This window comes from Xenopus tropicalis, chromosome 3 (assembly GCF_000004195.4).
Source record: "Xenopus tropicalis strain Nigerian chromosome 3, UCB_Xtro_10.0, whole genome shotgun sequence".
NCBI lineage: Eukaryota > Metazoa > Chordata > Amphibia > Anura > Pipidae > Xenopus > Xenopus tropicalis.
Genome location: NC_030679.2, coordinates 33,066,183 through 33,085,746, shown reverse-complemented (window position 1 = coordinate 33,085,746; position 19,564 = coordinate 33,066,183). Strand labels below are relative to the sequence as shown.

The 19,564-nt window shown below is 38.3% G+C and overlaps 1 protein-coding gene across 1 annotated transcript in view; it reads right to left on the bottom strand.

The window, feature by feature from the left end:
• The window catches only part of slit3 (slit guidance ligand 3), a 382,174-nt gene that overhangs the window by 297,166 nt on the left and 65,444 nt on the right, over positions 1-19,564 (bottom strand).

Sequence of the window (19,564 nt, the reverse complement as noted above, 5' to 3'; positions counted from 1 at the left end):
CCATGGACTAGGTGCAGTTCACAATAGTGATATGTTATTATTCATCGATGTCAGTGATTTACTGGATGAACAAGCATAGACAAACAGATAAAGAATTAAGCTCAAAGATAGAGACATAGCAGGCATTTTCCAAAGCAAACTGATAATAGAAATCCCTTAAAAGCAGCTGGTATAAAAACACTTCCAAACAAAAGGCAGAAGAAAGGAAACCAAGTGATCCTTTTGAAGTTAAAAATAAGTAGGTTCCCAGTGAGCAAACTGGTACATAGAGACAGGAAATTTCAGGAACACTATCATCAAAAATAAATTTGGTATTTGTGCTGGAAAATACTGTGAAAGATACAGTCATAGTGAAAATGGTATATTTAAATTCTGAAAACTACTCTTGTAGAGTGGAAAGCTACTCTTGTGCTCTTCAGTCCTGCTTTTGTCTCATATACCAACAGTCCTAGTATGATAAATGACTGTCCTCTTTAGCAATAGCAATCAAGCTATTTTGTCACCCAGGGAATTTTCACCTCTGTGGCCAAAGCAAGAAAATGTGTACAATCCAGTCAAATTAATGGAAATAGCCATTGGTGTACTAATAGGTCAGGCACTCGGAAATGCTGACTGAAATGGGTGCAGTGCAGGAGAAGCAAAACCTGTTCTGCATGTATGGCCCTTCTATCAAGCACCCCATGGAGAAAAAAACTAAAGCTTTAAAAAACATACTGACAGTTTTGTCTATGTGGTTATGTAGAAATAAAACTACACCTACATAAGCAGAATAAAGTGATACTGTATGGCAAGAAACCCATAAAAAGTGATGAGTGATTCCATAACTTATCATGCAACATGATACAAATCAATAGGATCCACGGCTCTTTTCCTCTTTGGTAACATGCATGCCCTAGGATGGTAATCAGCAAGGCTTCCACCAAAGTAATAAGGCTTCTAGGAATCTCAAAAGAGCAGGAGGCAAATTATGGGCACTCTGTATCCAGTGACAAAATAACCATTCTGTTAAAGGGAGGGTTCCCAAACATCCAGCATTTACCTTTTGCATACAAAAATAACATAGGCTTTACCATCAGCCCTGTGCCTCGATCCCTTTTTGCTTTGCTTTGCTCCATTCCCTTAGTAGTAAAATGTTATTAATAGATTTGAAATGCTCTGGAACATTATGCCTACCAAAATCTCTTTACAGTGGTGTACTAAATGAGACAAACTACACATAACTATACCAATATACAACTATACAAATAACTATAATAATCACAATACTTATACCAACACCAGCACTTTCAAAATATACTAACAAGCAATCTAAGTGATGTACTACTCATTTGGGACAACACTAAAAGGGGATGCTAAGGGCTATTTCTGCCCACATCACTAAAGCATACTCCTTTTATGAAGAATTAAAATCCCAGCTGAAGGAGATATTAAGCAGTATTTTAATATTAGTGTGATTTTTTCCAGGAAAATCCTCCACTGCAGTCTGTACTCAGAACACCTGCTGTTTTTAATCTAAATGTTGTCTATTGTCTGGATTGGTACTTAGGTCTTTCCCATGTAATATTGTTTTAATTCTGAAAATTATATCACATGATAGCACTAATACAGAGTACACTTTATTAGCTACAATAATATGTAAATTAAAAAATTCCCCATACATTTTCTCCTTATATCTGAAATTTCCAGGAAAATCTGTACAAATGTAATAGCTAAGACTGTGCGCCTCTGTAGCCATCCTACTGACTGCACAGAATGTAACACCCCACATTCTCCCACAGTTTAAGGGTTTAACCTCCACTCCACGTACTTCAGGGTCATTGACTACAAAGCACCATGTTTATTTTGTTACGAAGATGCCAAAAGAGGTAATTTGTGAACTCTGAGGAGCAAGATCTGCAACTTCCCACCAAATTGCTTATTTCCCAGCTCCTTTTTTCAACTTGCTTGTATGTCCTGATTATCCTGATCAGACTGAATTCTTTCATGTTAATGTCTCAGATAACATTACCAGCAGATCCAGCCTGCATATTCAGGGGGATAATTCCCCAATACAGATGCTGAATTGCACCAGAGCAGTTAACAATAACACTCATTAGCAATTTGTTTTGATGAGTCTACTACAAATTAGAAAATCAAACTAAAGGAATGGATGGATGGATGGATAGATAGATAGATAGATAATGCATCGCTTATTATCCTTCTATCTGTGTGCATGCTAGATTGTAAGCTCTACGGAGGGGACCTCCTTCCTCTTGTTTTGTAACACTTATTTTTGAATGTAAATGTATTTTGCATTATTTATATTTGATTATTATTTTATTATTTTATATTATTATTATTTATTTATTATTATTATTATAGTATTGATCTCTGTTATATTATTGTATTGGTTTAATGAATAGCACTGCTAACACATGTAGTGCAATGTAAATAAAAATATACAGATATACATGTTAAAACTAATGATTTGCAGCTCCCACAGGCAGCTTGCATTCCCTTATGTAAAGACCATGCCTGCCTGTTTTTAAAAATCTAGTATGGGTTTTCCTTCCCTTGGTAAATTTAAAAAACAGTTTATTGGTTATTGGCTTCAGAGTATGTATACTGTATGTATACATGTATTGTATTATATGTATTAGTCAAGAAGTCTGACTTTTTGATAACAATGAAATATGGCAACAATCTGGCGTATTACCAAAGGTTTGCCCTCCTGAACCCTGGCATTGAACCATGGGATTTGCACTCGGCTGCTAATCAAACAGATGACCATAGCCGTTTCCCATGACATTGCTGAAATTCTCCCACTGTTCATCCTACTGGCTTCGGTTACCAAGCCATACTGCTATTTGCTCTATCCCTTTACCTGTCAATCACTTCTCTTCTCCCCAAGACTCTACTCTGTAATCCAGAAGTCTCATAAATGCCACCCTGGGGGAGCTGAATCCCTCGCACACTTTTATTGCTGACCTAAACTAGTATTAAAAACTCCCACAGCTGGGACTGTGTCCTAAGAATCTTTCTGATTAAACTGATAAGACAGAGCTAAAGTACTTCCATATGTCTGCGGGAGACCATACATCTCTAGAGCAGCAATGCTGAGTCTGTCTCATCTGTATTTAAACACCATAAAATAACATACTGGAAGATTTCTTTTGGAGATTAAAAAAAATACAACTGGATCACTGTTGCCTGTCACTGTAACATTTCAAAGAATAGAAGGTATATGATCAATATGATATCCATCAGTTTTACAGGAAACTTTGTTTATAAGAGGGAGCCAACCTTGAAACTTTTATAAAGCACAGCAGCAGACTCTTTCCCTTTTGTTGCCTATCAATATAACACATCTGTCAGCAACAGTTATGTCTTATTCAGCAGATATGTAAGGATAGACAAAAGATTATTATTATAATTTTGTAATGTTTCCTCTCACCTATAACTTAAAAGCAATACCGAGAGCATTAGTTCCTTAGTATGGGCCCTTTTATACTATTCTTGGTTGCTATTGTTATTTTCTGACTTTTATACACTGTGATACCAATAATATGCCAATGTTTCCACTGCCAGGAAAAATTCCCATGGAAGTGCTATATCCCCCCTATCTTTCCATCATGCTTACAACAAATATGTTTGGTGGTCAGGATATTTAAAATGAAAGGACAGGATCGACATATTGTTTGAAAAATAAAATAAGTACATTTTCTACAATTTTATAACTTTATATATGTACTCCCGGATGTTTCAAATAATTTGAGCCATAGCAGACATCACAGAGTTTAAAAACAATGGAGTGTAGCTCCAAAGCTTCACTATGGTACACAGAGGGTGCATGGACAATGCTTGCGATTGTTGTACTTACCTTAAAATGGGTGATTGCTTCATTCTATATGAATTGATAAATTGAATGGATATAAAAAAAACATAGAAATAACTTATACCAAGGTATGCTGCACTTTTTAGCAAAATATAGATAGATACGAGATTTGTCAACCCACCCAGGAGTAGGGAGTAGTCAAGAATGACCTCCAAAGAGATTGCCATCTAGACAGTGTCAGACCTGCCCACTGGGATACTATGAAAACACCTGGTGGACACCGGTGTCAGTGGGCCTTCCTGATTCTAACCTTTTGGACTATTTCATACTTGTTCCCTATTGCTGTATGAGAACAAAGAGGCTAAATAGATGCAAGAAAAGAGAATAAAGATGTTGAGTGAGTAGACTAGGACAGATTGTTTAGAGAGTGGGCCCATTCCCTAAGGTCTCTGGTGGTGGGCTCTGGCATCCCAGTCTAACAATAGAAAATCAAACAAAATGCAGGCACACACATATACACACTAGGGTTACCACTTTTTCAGAAGGATTGTCCAGGTGAAAACTGCCTGTACAGATCTGCAAATTAGGAAATCCATACAGGACTTGAAGTAAATGACTCAACGATCACCGATTGTCACAACATAGCCCTGCCCCTGCTCCGCTAATATACTGGAGCCCTGATGTCACATGCCATGTCCCTGACATCACTGATCTGCCCCCTGTCAGGACTTCAACGCGTCAAAAGGTGGAAACCCTAATACACACAAATAAATGTGCTGTAACAAAACGTAGGAAAAAAAAACATATCCAGCCTTTGCACATTGTAATGATTAATTCCTTCCTAGAACACATCACAAAAACCAGTCTTGTTACAGTTGCATTCCCAATTCTGGTTAATATGACTGTCAAGGTATCGCGGTGGGGGTCATCCAGCAATGGGTAGGGCTGCAGTTTAGAGAACAGTGCTATGAAACACTGAAATGAGAAAGGTAGCATATTTCATCCAGATTTCATGGAAATGTACAATATATTTATCAGGTCACTGAATTCAACTCAGGAAATGATGTGATATCTTTGTAGTTCCATGATTTGTATTCATGCCAAAGTTTGCCAACATTTGAGTTAACAGGAGTCTCATTAGATTGTCTATAAGGACAAAGTCCTCTTTTATTTCCCTTTATCCATGCCAAAAATATAACCAGAACCCATTAATCAAAGCACGTCAGTGTTGATCAGATTCATATCCCAAGGAATGAGTGGAATGTACCATTTATCCATTACCAGTGGTGCACCCAAAGAAAAACAATTAGCAGCAAGCCGATGGCATCCTAAAGGAGAGGAATTTTATTTCTCTTCACTTCGTTCACATGCCCTGTGGTTCTGATCTTCCATGAGGAATTTCCCACAGGGCTTGATGCAATTTCTAAAAAAAACCCTTTGGTTTATTTTCTCCAAAATTTGACTTTAAAATCATTGAAGCTGATTAAGGAAGTTCCCCCAAGAGCACGAGATTTTATACTGACAACAAAGCGTGATTAAAGATTCTTTTTCACGAGGAATGAAAGTAAAATAAACTGAAATGAACTCCAAAAAAATGTCTCAATACCAGAAACAATACTTCACCAACTTGGAAAACACTGACAGGTGACTCTAAAGGGAAACCATATGATATTGGAAGTTTCTCTCAAGCTGTGGTTCTGTCCCCCCCCCCCCCCCTAAACAACATTTAATAGCTACTAGACAATATAATATGTAAAACTATTGTACTGATGATATGTATATTAGTAGAATGCATGTTCTAGTATAAATCATTCCTATGCATAATCCACATACAGCAGCCCGATGGCCATATGGCCAAGCACCTAGAATATGGGAACTGGGGAGGAATAATATTAATTTTACAGCAGTCGCCTTACTTTGTATGTTATAAAGCTACTACACAAATATATATGTGTATAGACAAATATGTATATGTGTATATACACATACAAATAAAAAATCAGGAAATAAAAGATTTAGCACAGATAAGGCAAGCCCAAATTGTATAAATGCAAAATGCAGATCAGAGATTTTTCTGGAATATAAATCTGTTAATCCTATAATTCCTCGTTTTACCCAGTTACATATGGTAACTGTTTGATAGGGGTGTCACCTTATCTGTAAAAAGCATACTTGCCTTCATATATGTGTCATTTTTATAATAACAACCAGCCAGGCTGGTAAAACACTAGCCAAGCAGCAACCTGGCTGTTTTCTAGAGTGCAATATACAGTAGGGCAATAATAACTGCATAAATAACCCCTGCTCTAGCTCAGTGTATATCACTTAAACTGATGGTGAAATTCTATGAAGTCCCTGCTCAACAAGTGGAAAGATCTCTCCATGGGATATTTCCCTTTCTTGCTGGATACATGAATATGTGCATACATTATGCTGTGTATACTTGCACTGACCCCTCTAAGCACAGTGCGGTTGCTTCCTGCAGTCCCTAAGTATTTGCAAGCTGAGCCACTAAAGCAGACGCAGTGCTCACTTCTAACAAAACTATTTCCTCTGTTTCGAGGCAGATTAGGGCAGCAGTGAGAATATTTTAGCCGCTCACATAGAGAACACCGAAAATTGGTAAACTGCATTTCTTATAATGTGCAAAACCAATCTTTCATTGTGATGCATGCCATTCATTTTTTAATTTAATGTAAAACTACACCAGTTCATGAACCATTTGATTGGTGTAAACCATCAACATCATTAGAAATACTGCCCACAAAGTCAGGGCTGAGCATAATTATACACAAGGTCTTTTACCTACCTTTGTTTAATGGATATGAAAACTACAGTATAAACATGCATTAAACCTCTTTCGCTCCATTTACTAAGCTAGCTGTCTGGGTACAGGTGCTACATCTCACTATAAGCATTACAGCATTATATGACAGTTTTCTGCCACATGGTAGGGGGCTGCCATCTTATTTCTATTACCAGGGATACCTTGCTAAAGTTTGGGCTTATGCATGCTTCCCAGCATATAAAAATTAGGGCCTATTAGGCCAAGCCTCCATCTTACCATAGCCATTCCCATCTACACCCAGACATGCAGGGCCAAAACTAGGGGTAGGCAGAAGGAGCACCTAGTACGCAACAATAGGGGGGGGCAGGCAGGTACATCTCCTGCCTAACCCTAGTCCACACTCCCTTGTCATTGCCCCTATGACTTGTGATTAGTTGGGGGACAATGTGGGGACAATGTGCGCACAGACACATGTGGGAGGGGAGTAAGACACAGGGGCAAGGTGGTCGACTGGGTTGCCTAGGGTGCCCAGTCTGCTTGGCCTGCTCCTCCATAAACAACAGATTAGCCCCCATGACTTCCTTTTGGTACATAAAAACTCACCCACGTTCTATTCATTCCTATGGGATTTTTAGAAGTGTATTTATCAAATGAGTGAGTTCTAAATTTCACCCACTGATAATTATGCTTCTAAAAATCCCATAGGAATGAATAGAACGTGGGTGAGTTTTTATGTACTAAGCTCTAAACTCACATTTTAATAAATCTGCCCCTTAGAGTCAGGACAGCTGGTGAGTATGTGATAAGGATATCATTGTTTCAGCAATAAAATTAGACTAATAGCACAAATTTATCAATAATTCATTTTTGTACTGATTATGGGAAGGCTGATTTATCAATATATGAGAATAAACCCGCAACAAAACTTGAGTGTCTTTTTTTATTTTCTTTCCCTCAAACATTAACTTATTTACAAAAAAAAGTCAAACCAAATAGTCACGTTTGCATTTTGTTGTGAAAATAATTTATTATTATTATTTATATAGTGCCAACAATTTATGCAGCGCTTTACGGAATAGATGGTTACAAAAGACATAAGTTAACATGTACATATAAACAATACACAAAAATGGTTTGCAGTTACACTGAATGAGTATCGGAGACACTAGGGGGAGGGCCCTGCTCGCAAGAGCTTACAAGAGCTTTCTTTAATAAATGTCAACTATTTAAAGCTTTGGGCAGTATTTTGCAAGAAAGTACCACAAACTCGATTTTTGTTAAACACCCGTACCCCGTATTTAATAAAAGGCACTATTTTTGCACAGGAGCAGTAACTCTTAGCAACCAATAGGATGTTTGCTTTTAAACAGGTGACCAGTAAATGCTACCTGCTGATTGGTTGCTATAGGTTACTGCTTCTGGGCAAACTTTGTGTCTTTTTTTACAACCCCCATAGTGTCTATGCATAACACATGTATAAAGCACAAAAACAATAGGGCTTAACATAGGCAAAAAATAATGACAATTTAGGGAAGCTTTCCTCCCCAACACAAGAAACCAACTGCTTTATCATGATATATAAGTTCTCTAATGAAAGGTCGTCTATTGCTAGATGAACAGCTATGTGGGAAGCCTGTACATGGAACCTGCTCACGGTAGATCTTCATTTTAGGGGTGACTTGTGTTAAAGACCATTTTGTGTTTATTTGCACACATAGCTATGCATGTGGCCTTCTATACAAAAATGAGTAGAATCAGCACCCTCAAAGGAAATGCAGCAGGTGAGCACAAAAGCCACAGAATATAATGTCTTTTATTAAGAATATTTTAAAAGCCTAAGGAGATATTTCAAGCTTGACAAATTGGACTCCAATGCCCAATAATTGCCACTTATAACGTATATGAATATCCACCTGTTTGTGCAGAAGCAAACATTCCCAGATGAAATATAAGTTAAAAAATGAAACAGCAGAACGTGTAAAATACAATAATTTGGAGCAGTTATTTCCTTAGTTGTGTATGGGAGAAGCCTGATATAATGTTGCTATGGAAAAAGCAAAGTATCATTATCTACTGTACATATTTAAATATCTAGGATAAGGCTTGAACATAGGCATGTGAATATTTGTATGTTGGTACTGTATGTTTCTCTCTCGGTCTATCTATATATAAAACAGATGAAACTCCATAGTCAGTGTGGCTCATTACCACCGGGTCTGAGCTTGAGCTAAAGGATTTTTAATTCCTAGACTTTTTACTTTAGTATTGGCTTTCAAAACACTTTTATGTATTTCCATTGCCTCACTTGTAACTGAGACAGGTGACAGTTTATTTGGTGACAGTTCAAATAAATGTCATTTGGACTAAAACAGATGTAACAGTGGGATAGGTGCCATCTCTATTTTGCTCATCGGTCATACAATCAGCGAACACATGCCAAAAGTCTGATGGGAAAACCACTGGAACAGATATTAGCGCAGTGCTATTCCTACTGATGCAAAAGGCTGGAGTATCTGTGAAAGAAGTGAAAGTAATTCCCTAAGGAACACACAAGTCTATGTCCATATGCTATAGACTCAGAAGTAGCTGTAGTTGGTTTGATCCAACCAGTTGCCCAAGGAATTGTATGCCTATTTATCTCTGCTGGATCACAGGACAGCAATTGGCTTTCAAGGGATACCGATTTGGTATTTGAAAGTATATTCATATTTAAAAATGGGATCCATATTATAAAAACAGCATGAAATCACAGCTGAAAGCAACTGTATACAATTTTCAAGATGCATAGCACCCAATAATCACTTTGTTATAAGCATTTTATTGGGAAATTTGGTAAAATGATTGTGTCCATCAGATGTCTTGAAATTGTTTGTGCGCGAACAAAAGGGCAGCCGCATGAAATATTAAACCATAATAAACATTTACTGAGAAAAAACCCTTCAATTATTGCAGAATGAAGCCATATTTCCCCAAAGCATCTTTTATTTCTCCTGCAGTATGATTTTACTATTTTACAAATAAAATAAAACCTTTATGAGCTGATATTTCTCCCATAAAACAGTTTTACTGAATTACTGTTTTAATAATTATGTGACTTCACGTTCTTGTCTCTTATGTCCAAAATAGGGGCAACCACATCTGCTGTTTTGCAGTATACAGGGAGCGACAAAGCCCGCCTTCAAATTCACAGCGAGGATCTCAAATTCTAGGATCTATTTAACTTTTACTGTTGCTGACGTAAAATTGCCCATTTTACTGGAATTTATATATTGCTCAAGATCAACACGACTTAAGTCTTGGACTCCAGTATCCTCTGGACGCAGGCTCCAGTTGGTCTTGGATTATTAAACTCATATTATGGTTTTTTTTGAGGTTGGAATAAAAATGTCTATATTTTCCAAATGTAACAAATGACTATAAATGGAATCAAACACTGCAATTAAGACTTATTCAAGGAAGACAACATGTTCTGCATTAAACAATTGTAACTCACTTAGTATAAACTGAGGAAATTAAATATTCCTCATACTATTTTGAAATTGCAGTCTGTGTATTTTATTTTTGTGTATTTGTGGACGTGATTGGGGGAAGGTAAGGGGGGGAGCGCCCAGGGATTCAGGTGGGGAGTGGGTCTGGGTCAGCAGGGCCCACTGGCTTTTTCACCGTGTCCCACTGGCCCAGTCTGACCCTGTTTATAACTGGGTATTTTGACCACAGTGGCCACAGAGCTCTCTGAATCAATTATTAACATTACTGCAGCATTTTGAAGTTTTAACTAAAAATGCTTGGGAGAAGAAAGCTAAGCAAGGCACAAGGCAAACAACTCTAGTTGTTTGGTTTCAGGCACACCTGCCCCATTCCCCACCAGTGGAGAAGCACTTGAACCTGGCTGTGCAGCCTGTCATTTGCTGTAATAGAAACCGCATGTCACCATTGGTGGGTACCGCTCATGAACGCTGACTTACACAGAAGACTTGGAATTGGCCACAGACAATGTTTTTCCAATTCAACTGTTTCCCATTCAAATTAATTAACAGCAGCTGTCGGCAGGAATGGGGGATTTTGATCACTGCGTATCTCCATGAGAGGCCTACGGTCATCAGAAAACTTCTGTAATTTCGTGAAAATTGCCCAATGATAATTAGCAATACATAATGAATGAATCATTATATTCACTTGCCGCCCAGTGCAAGAGAGTGACAAGATGTCGAAATCTGGTGAAAAGGCCGCTCAGAAAGTAATCATTTTTCAAACCTGTTTTTCAATAGGAATGTGAATGAATTATCCGAAGCTATACAAGCACTTTAAATGTGTTGAATAAAACCTGCCAGCCCGAGAACAAATATTTATAACAATGACAACAATAAGGAAAAGACTGCAACAAAGAGCAAAAGCAAATATGAATCTAATTAATTCAGAGATTAGTATCAGGGAGATTTTTTTTTTTTTTAATTTGCACTGTATGAAATAATAAGGGAACGAACCTGCAAAAAACTTGTTGTTATCCTCTAGGGATGCACCAAATTCCAGATTTGACCAAATTCTAGCCTTTTACAGCAGTATTTGGATTTGGCTGAATCTATGTACCTGAGCAAATCAACTTCAAACCCTTAAAATCACATCACATGATTATGAAATTTGATTGATGATTATGATTTTCCCCACATGCTCAGGCTAATGCCAGATGTGGCGTATTCTTGGCAAGTCGAGAAACGATTGCTGAGATACACCACTATGCATGAAAAATTCTACTTGTGCCTGCATCGGGAAGCACTGAATATGCTGGGGTGCTTATTTCTGCCTGAGACTGCATCCGCACAATGCTTCCTGCAGGCACAAGTAGAAGTTTTCTCAAGCATAGGGGTGTATTCTCAGCAAGCATTTTTCGGTTTGGCGTGAATACGCAACGTGTGGCATAAGCCATAAGGTTTTTTTCCCCCTTCCTTGCCACAATTTAAATATTGAAAGGCTTCAGATACAGTTTAGGATTCAGCCAAAGCCTTTGTGAAAGATTTGGAATACAGCTTTATCCCCCCAAAAACTGTATGGGGTGCATCTCTTACTATTTCCCAACTAACATACAAATGTATCCAGGGTGCCTGCACAAACAATGCCACTCGTACTATTCCTTGCTTATAATTGGAATTGCATGTGGAATGTGAATATTCTTTTTCCAATCAACATCAAAGAACTTTAAAGACTCTTTAAGTTCCAGATGTTATTTGAAAACTGTTGAAGTCCTTATATTAGGAGCCGTAACAAAATATATCTTAAGGAACAATGACGTCACAACTATAAGATATACCAATATGAAGTAACATTCCAACGAATACCATACCCATGTAATCATAAAACACTGGCGGCAACATTCATTACTGGAAATTATAAATATATAATATATCACTTGAGAAATCTTAGGCAAAGGAAATCCCAATGGTAACGTGTTGTACTTTGACTTTCAGTTTCCTTGTGAGGCAACTTTGGGTGACTTCAAAAAGCCGAAGCGATGCATATGTTTTCCCACCAGCCATTTACTTTATTACCGGTAGGAAAGCATCCAGAGAAGATTAGTCGCCACTACTAGAAGAGATTAATCTCATATGTCATTGCCGTCAGGGCCAGAACTAGGGGTAGGCAGAAGAGGCAGCTGCCTAGGGCGCAACGATTGGGGGGCGCCAGGCAGCAGCCTCTCCTGCCTACCCCTAGTACAGTTTGCGTCGCGCCGCTTCGGATCACGCATCGCACACCCCGCCGTGCCCCCCCCCCCCGTGATCGAATTGCGCATGCACGTTAAAACACACGTGTATGTAGTGGTGCATGGGCGAGGCAGCCAACCGGGTTGCCTAGGGCGCCCGGTCGCATTGGCCCGCCCCTGATTGCCGTAAAACTATTGTTGCATAATAAAAGCAAGTACAGGTAAGAGATCCCTTATTCGAAAACCCATTATCCAGAAATTCAGGATAGCTATCTCCCATAGACTCCATTCTAAGATAATAATTCTAATTTTTAAAAATCCTTTACTTTTTTCTGTAATGATAAAACAGTAGCTTGTACTTGATCCCAACTAAGATATAATTAAATCTTATAAGATGCAGAACTAACCTATTGGATTTATTTAAAGTTTAAATAATTTTTTAGTAGCTTTAAGGTATGGAGATGCAAATTACGGAAAAATCCCTTATCTGGAAAACCCCAGGTCTGGAGCATTCTGGATAACAGGTCCCATACCTGTATAAGAAACTTTGCAATATACATAATTTTTGAAAAATAAAAAAATTTCAATGGCATTAAAGTTATTTACAAATCTATCTGCAACTGATGTTTATCTGTTTCTGTCCTGTGTACTCAATCCCGGTTCTGACTCATGAAATAACGTAACAGAAATCACTCCAGAAATCTAATCATCAGCTGGCTTCTGCTATACTAATAGTCACATGCAACAGATCATAGAATACAAACAGCCAGACAGATACTGCTTTCAATAGATAATACATTTATTAATTTTAATTAAAAATATTTAAAAATTGCTAATATTACATTTTCTTTCATTAAAAGAAAAGATAATTCAGGATGGGTGCCGTGTAAAGAAATCTTCAGTGGGAACAAAAAAGGCTTGAGATGTATAAAACTGATTTGTTTCTTATGGTAGTCCTTAATCGTAATTAAAACACAAGCAATGTTATACAAGCCAAAGTGGTCCCTGGCAGGTCACCGCCAACTCTGAGCTTGTAGAGAGTCTTGATTTAGGGAAACTTTCGCTATAACAATACTGGCATATATCAGTTGGACAGAGGTCAGGGCTTGAAATGTTTATCCAACATGCAATATGTAGAAATTAAGGCTGAGCTACAGATAATTGAGAACGTATGCTGAACACTTGTACTATGTGGAAAGATTCTGACTTGATTACCTGTTTAGGAAAACATGTTATCCATCAGCTACAGTATGACAGTGGGTCTATGCAGTAACATGGGTAAGGTTTTTCCCATTCCAGAAAAAAAAACCTAAGGCTTTTATTTTATTTTTTTAAGTACTGTTGAGTTTACTATTAAGGACTAATGACCCCACAAATAGTGCTGTAAAGTATAAACATAGAGTAGACACTAGATACAAAAGCTGCTGCTTGCTAGAGCATTAGTAGAAATGTAAATGGGAGATAAAAATAAAAAAAAATGTACAGTGGGTAGTGGAATATGGGAAAGCTGTGTTCGCCACTAAATTTTAAACCATTAAGCAGGAGTGCAACGAGGCTGTGAAAACAAGATTAATAACAAAGAACAAGGGGTCCTCTGCACTCACCCATTACCAATATATATAGGACATTAAGACATTCTGTGCATTAAGCTACCAAGATATGCCCTTCCCTTTAAGCAGGGATTGTTTGTCCATACAATATAGTTCAAGCTGGCCAACTATGTCAAAGTCATCCCCAGTCTGGCCAGTCCTACCCTGACTTTCATCCATTTCATAAAGAATTGTACTGCGTCATCGCTAGCACTAGAGGAGCCGAAAATCTAAACTTTGAAATTTCATCTCTTTAAGTTACCAGGAGTGGCTTTATGCCGCCCCTGGTCAGGCCTAGATTTGTGGCAAGGCCACAATGACCAGGCCTAGGACGGCACAGTTGGACCTAAACCTTGCTCACATATGGAGCACTGGGGACAGGACCCGCAGAAAACTTCTGCACATCCTGTCCCCAGTATTCCATATGTAAGCTAAATGGATGTGGATGGGGTAGGGGGTGGGGAATTCAGGCTGCCTCTGGGCACCAAAATTGTAAATGCAGCATTGCCTCTGGGAAATTATGGGGTGCTGCTGGCAGAGTTGAGTTTCTCAGCTCGCCTCATTACAGCAGCGCCCCTGTACTAGACAGTAATATATAAACTATACTAAAATATTAGTCATATAGACAGAACATGTGTTTATTAAAACCAAGCCATATGTACCAGGCCCATTTTCATAGTCTGAAGAATTCCCTACATGTGGGCATTATTACAGAGCAGACATGGCAACCTTTCACTGAAATTTTGCTGAATGCATTGAGGTCGAGGTTTTCCCTCTCCAAATGTACTGGAGTCGCTCATCACTATCAAAGAGTGAAAATAGAGCTTGCTACAGTTCAACAGAGGTAAATCACAGCTCTCTGTTTGCTTGTATAGGATTTTTGGTGGCATATTTATCAGTGTGACAGTTAGAAAATAGGGCATTTCTTTTCCTGGAGTGTATTGACACTTTTTATTGCTGCTTTTTCCCTGTACTGAATTTCTGAGCCTACAATGTGAAAGGTTATTAATAAATATGTAAAATACGCAAAGTGTTCACTCTTGAAGATGCAAATAGTCAATAATTGTTATGAATTAACTTTACAGAGCTTTACAAGACTGTTCAGAATTCACATTGGTCCCTGCAACAGTGGAGCTTACAATCTAATCTCATTATAGCATTACAGGCATCACAGGGCTTCCCACTCCATGCAAAGTTCTCCTCAGCTTTGCAAAGCAATTCTCTTGGGCGCTGCATTCCATTTGCATCTTTAGGAATAAACATTACATGGTAATTTTTTCGCGATTATCAAATTAGATTTGATTATACTTAACCAATGACCTCTGACGCTAAAGACTGAATTAATCGGAAGGCCTCCTGGCACGGCTATACAGCTGGCTCCCTTCAGCTTAACTCTAGTACTTTTTCAACACCTGTGTTAAATTTTGCAAGACTTTATTGTAGTTCAAAAGAAACAGGATCGACAATTAACTAACAATTGACACAGTAATAATCACTAAAGTATGCATCCTGTGTAAAAGGTCACGGCTGAAATTGTGCTGTGCGGATGAGGCCCACCCCATTAAAAGACATTTTTGCTTGTTGGGCTGCTAAGGTTAAAAACCCAATTAGACAAAAGAACAAGGACCCTCAGCTTGTGTCTTCTTCATTTCCCTCCCCCACTAGTCACATGTTTTAGGCTGACGATGCCTGCAAATAATTAGGAGCATTTATATATACGTATAAAACACAATAGCCACAGGTAACAGAAATGATTTTCATACACAAATTTCCAGTAAAAGCAAAGGCATAATATAAAGCTTTTAATAATGGGCTCCAGAGGACAGAGTCATTCCGTTACCTTGGTGCTGCCTAATCTGGTATTGAAATATATCCCTGTAAAGGTATATTAATGAATTCTCTCCTGCTGAGTTCCATAATTAGGGGCTACACTCACAGTACAGTCTCTTAATTAGCATAGCAATTTCCCACTCCAAATTGAAGCCTCACTAATTATTATAAGGTGGGCTGATCATTTCTTAGTGGAGAGACGGAGAAGAAACAAAGCAAAGAAAAACCCAGCTTCTTCATTTCTCATTATCAAGCTAAATTTAGGTATTTTTTATGTAATCATGGTTCTTTCAGGAAATGGCATCTGCTTCCAATACTTTTCAGCTAATAACTATTGTAGCTTTGCTAAACTTTGTATCTGCTTTCAGAGAGACTGCGCATTGAGAAGCAGATTGGGGTTCTTGTTTTTTTTAAAAAATGAAGATACAAAAGTGATTATTATTCGGCCAGACTAATATATCTTCAGGCTTATCCATCAGATAAATGCAATTTGACCATCCATATAAACAGTCCATTTTGCATTAAAAAACGGATGCTCATTGGATACCCTGTTACCTAAGGCTTTATGTGGTTCATAACTATTGATATCTCACTGTTAAAATCTGCCTTTTAAACAGTGTTGGACTGGCCTACCAGAATTCCAGGAAAACTTCCAGTGGGTGTAGGTGTCAGTGGGCCCCACTGCTGGCTAGGGTTACCACCCGGCTGATATTTTACCGGCCTAGCCAGTATTACAAATTTGCCTTGTAACACATTTGTAACACCCCATTGTTCCATCCCACATCTGCTCCAAATCCTGCTCACACTTACCTTTTTCCTCCAGATATACAAGAATCTGCCCCACAGTCTGCCCATCGTCACCATCGCCCTCCTTATCAATATCTTTATCAATATCATATCATTGATCCGTCCATTCATTATGCCGTCCCTCATCCCACTCTTCTACATTATTGGCCCAACCCCAGCATACCCAGCCAGTATTCTCCTACACTAAAGAATTCTACTCTACTGATGGCCCATCCATTTGGCCTTATTTGGCTATCCCATGACCATTTTCCATTTTATGGGAAAAAAGACAAGAAATGGAGGGATAGATGATAACATGTAGAGAGAAGATGAGAGTTTGCCCCTGTCTGACACTGCTTTTAAAGCATAATCATGCACAGAAGAATGTGCCACATATTAAAATAAGTCACGTTGTCAGGTTTGGGATTTACATGTGCACAGGGTCGGAATGGGGGGTGCACCCCCAAAGGTGCCCCCTCTCGCCATGTCACCCGCACCCGCCGCATTGGCTCCCGCCGTGCCCCCCCTAACCTCCTGCAGGGGCCCCCACCACCAGCCTGATGTCCTCCCCTGAGCACACATAAGTGAAACGCGTCAGGGGAGGACATCAGTGGCTGGGGAAGCGGCAACAGGGATTGGGTCTGGGCCACCAGGGCCCACTAGGCCCCACTGGCCCAGTCTGACCCTGCATGTGCATATAGAGTTCACAATCCCCAATAACCACAGGCTACTTAAGCCCTAAAAGCAGTTGAAATTCCAAGCCTGAAATCTGCAGAACTAGAAAGCAAATATTTCAAAAGCTATTGAAAAAATAAAAATGACTAATTGCACACTGTCTGCAAATACTGCTGTCTACATCATCTTAAAGGTTAAGTTTAAAGGTTAAGCAAAATAGACTTTTATAATAGGACAAATGTAACTCCCTTTGCAGCACATTTTACATGAAATATAGCTTTAATATAGATGTAATTACTGCAAATGAGTTAAAGTATGCAAAACAGACTATTTGGTGACTTTTGCATGGCTTAAGGAGGTGACAGTGAACTTGTTAGCTTACATGTTTTGTGCTATAAAAATCATAAATGAAAACCATATGGCAGGATGCCGGTCTGGCAATGGATGTATAACTACTGATTGGCAGTTAAAAAATGCCTAGGGCAATACCATATGAAATCATTTGACTTTATTAACTTGAATCAGAGGTGCAATGGGGTCCAGCTACAAAGGCCTAGATTTATCAAGTGGTGAAAACCAGCTCACTTAAAGACCTACATATTTCTGCAGAGATTATGGATCAAGAATACATTTTTTTGATAATTTTTATTATGTGATCAATCACGGCCTGCAATAGAAGAATTTTCTGACGACTTGCTAAAGTCACAGGCATTCAATAGAAAGTGTAAGAACAGGTTTTTTTTTAACTGAAACAAGATTAACCATAACAATCATTTTCAGAACTCTGTGTTATTACTTGCCTTAAACCTCAAGGTGAACCTTCCAGCCATGTATGTATGTTAGTTACAACAGTTAAGAATATATTTACCACAATAACAAAAAAATAGGATTGAGTACAAAAAAAAGAGTTAATGGCGTGCATTTATAGCTTACAAATAAATGTTAATAAAGGAAAACACATTCAAAGAGCATATGCGGCCAGATTTTATTGACTGCAAATATGTGCTGTATGGGCTGTTTTGGCAGAAAAGCCTCCATGAAATTCAATGTAAGATTTTAACTGGAAATGGTTTGGGGCATTTGTTTAAAAAAAAAAAAATACAAAAAGTGCAGAGTTTACATTTTCTTTCGTTCAAGGTGAACCACAAAAAAATGACTTTGAATTAGTGGGTTACACTTTTGACATTTTCAAAATTGTCGGACTGGCCCACAGGGATACCAGGAAAATTCCCAGGTGTCAGTGGGCCCTCCTGCTTCTAGCCATTTGGCCTAATTCATGGTCATTACTTACTTTTCTATGGGAACAAAGCAACTAAATATATAGAAGAACAGATTATAGTACAGGTATGGGATCCCTTATCCGGAAACCCGTTATCCAGAAAGTTCCGAATTACGGAAAGGCCATTTCCCATAGACTCCATTATAAGCAAATAATTTTAATTTTTAAAAATGATTTCCTTTTTCTCTGTAATAATAAAACAGTACCTTGTACTTGATCCCAACTGAGATATAATTAATCCTTATTTTCTCTGTAATAATAAAACAGTACCTTGTACTTGATCCCAACTGAGATATAATTAATCCTTATTGGAGTCAAAACAAGTCTATTGGGTTTATTCAATATTTAAATGATTTTTAGCAGACTTAAGTTTTGGAGATCCAAAGTACGGAAAGTCCCTTATCTGGAAAACCCTGGGTCCTGAGCATTCTGGATAACAGGTCCGATACCTGTATGTAAGGATAAAAAACCTAGTAACTATATAGACACAGTAAGAAGTGGATGAAAATTAGTTTGGAGAGTGGGCCCATGGTCTAAGGTTTTCTGGTGGGCCCCTGGCATCCCAGTCCGACACTGAACATTATGATATGATACCCCAATGAATAACATACAGATACAAATGATTTTATGACCATATTCACAAACATGTTTGTACATTGCAACTGTTTTAGACACATTTGGGCACTTTTACCACTTTGATAATTGTTAAAATAGAAAATATTTTTTTCAGTAACATGAAAGGAAAGCAATGAAATTCTCAGTTTGAGCAGTCACATGGGACCATTGAGCCAGAGCAAGGCTCAGAGCCCTGGCCTTCATTAGAAACGCTGCTATGATTCAGGGGAATCAGAGGTAAATTTAAGTACCTTAAGGCCTCCAAGGAACTGTCCCAAGAGTATGATGTGATTACAGAATATCCTCTAGAAACTGCCCCTCCAAGCGTGCCATATATGCTTATACAGTATGGCCAAACCAGCTAAACATGCCCACCTTTAGGATTTAGTCTTCCATTTAGAATTTGTATTTGATATTATAAATCCAACAGTGAGCCTAAACTATAACTGCAGGGTAAACTACTCCGGAACTTTGGCCTTGCGGTCAGTGAATA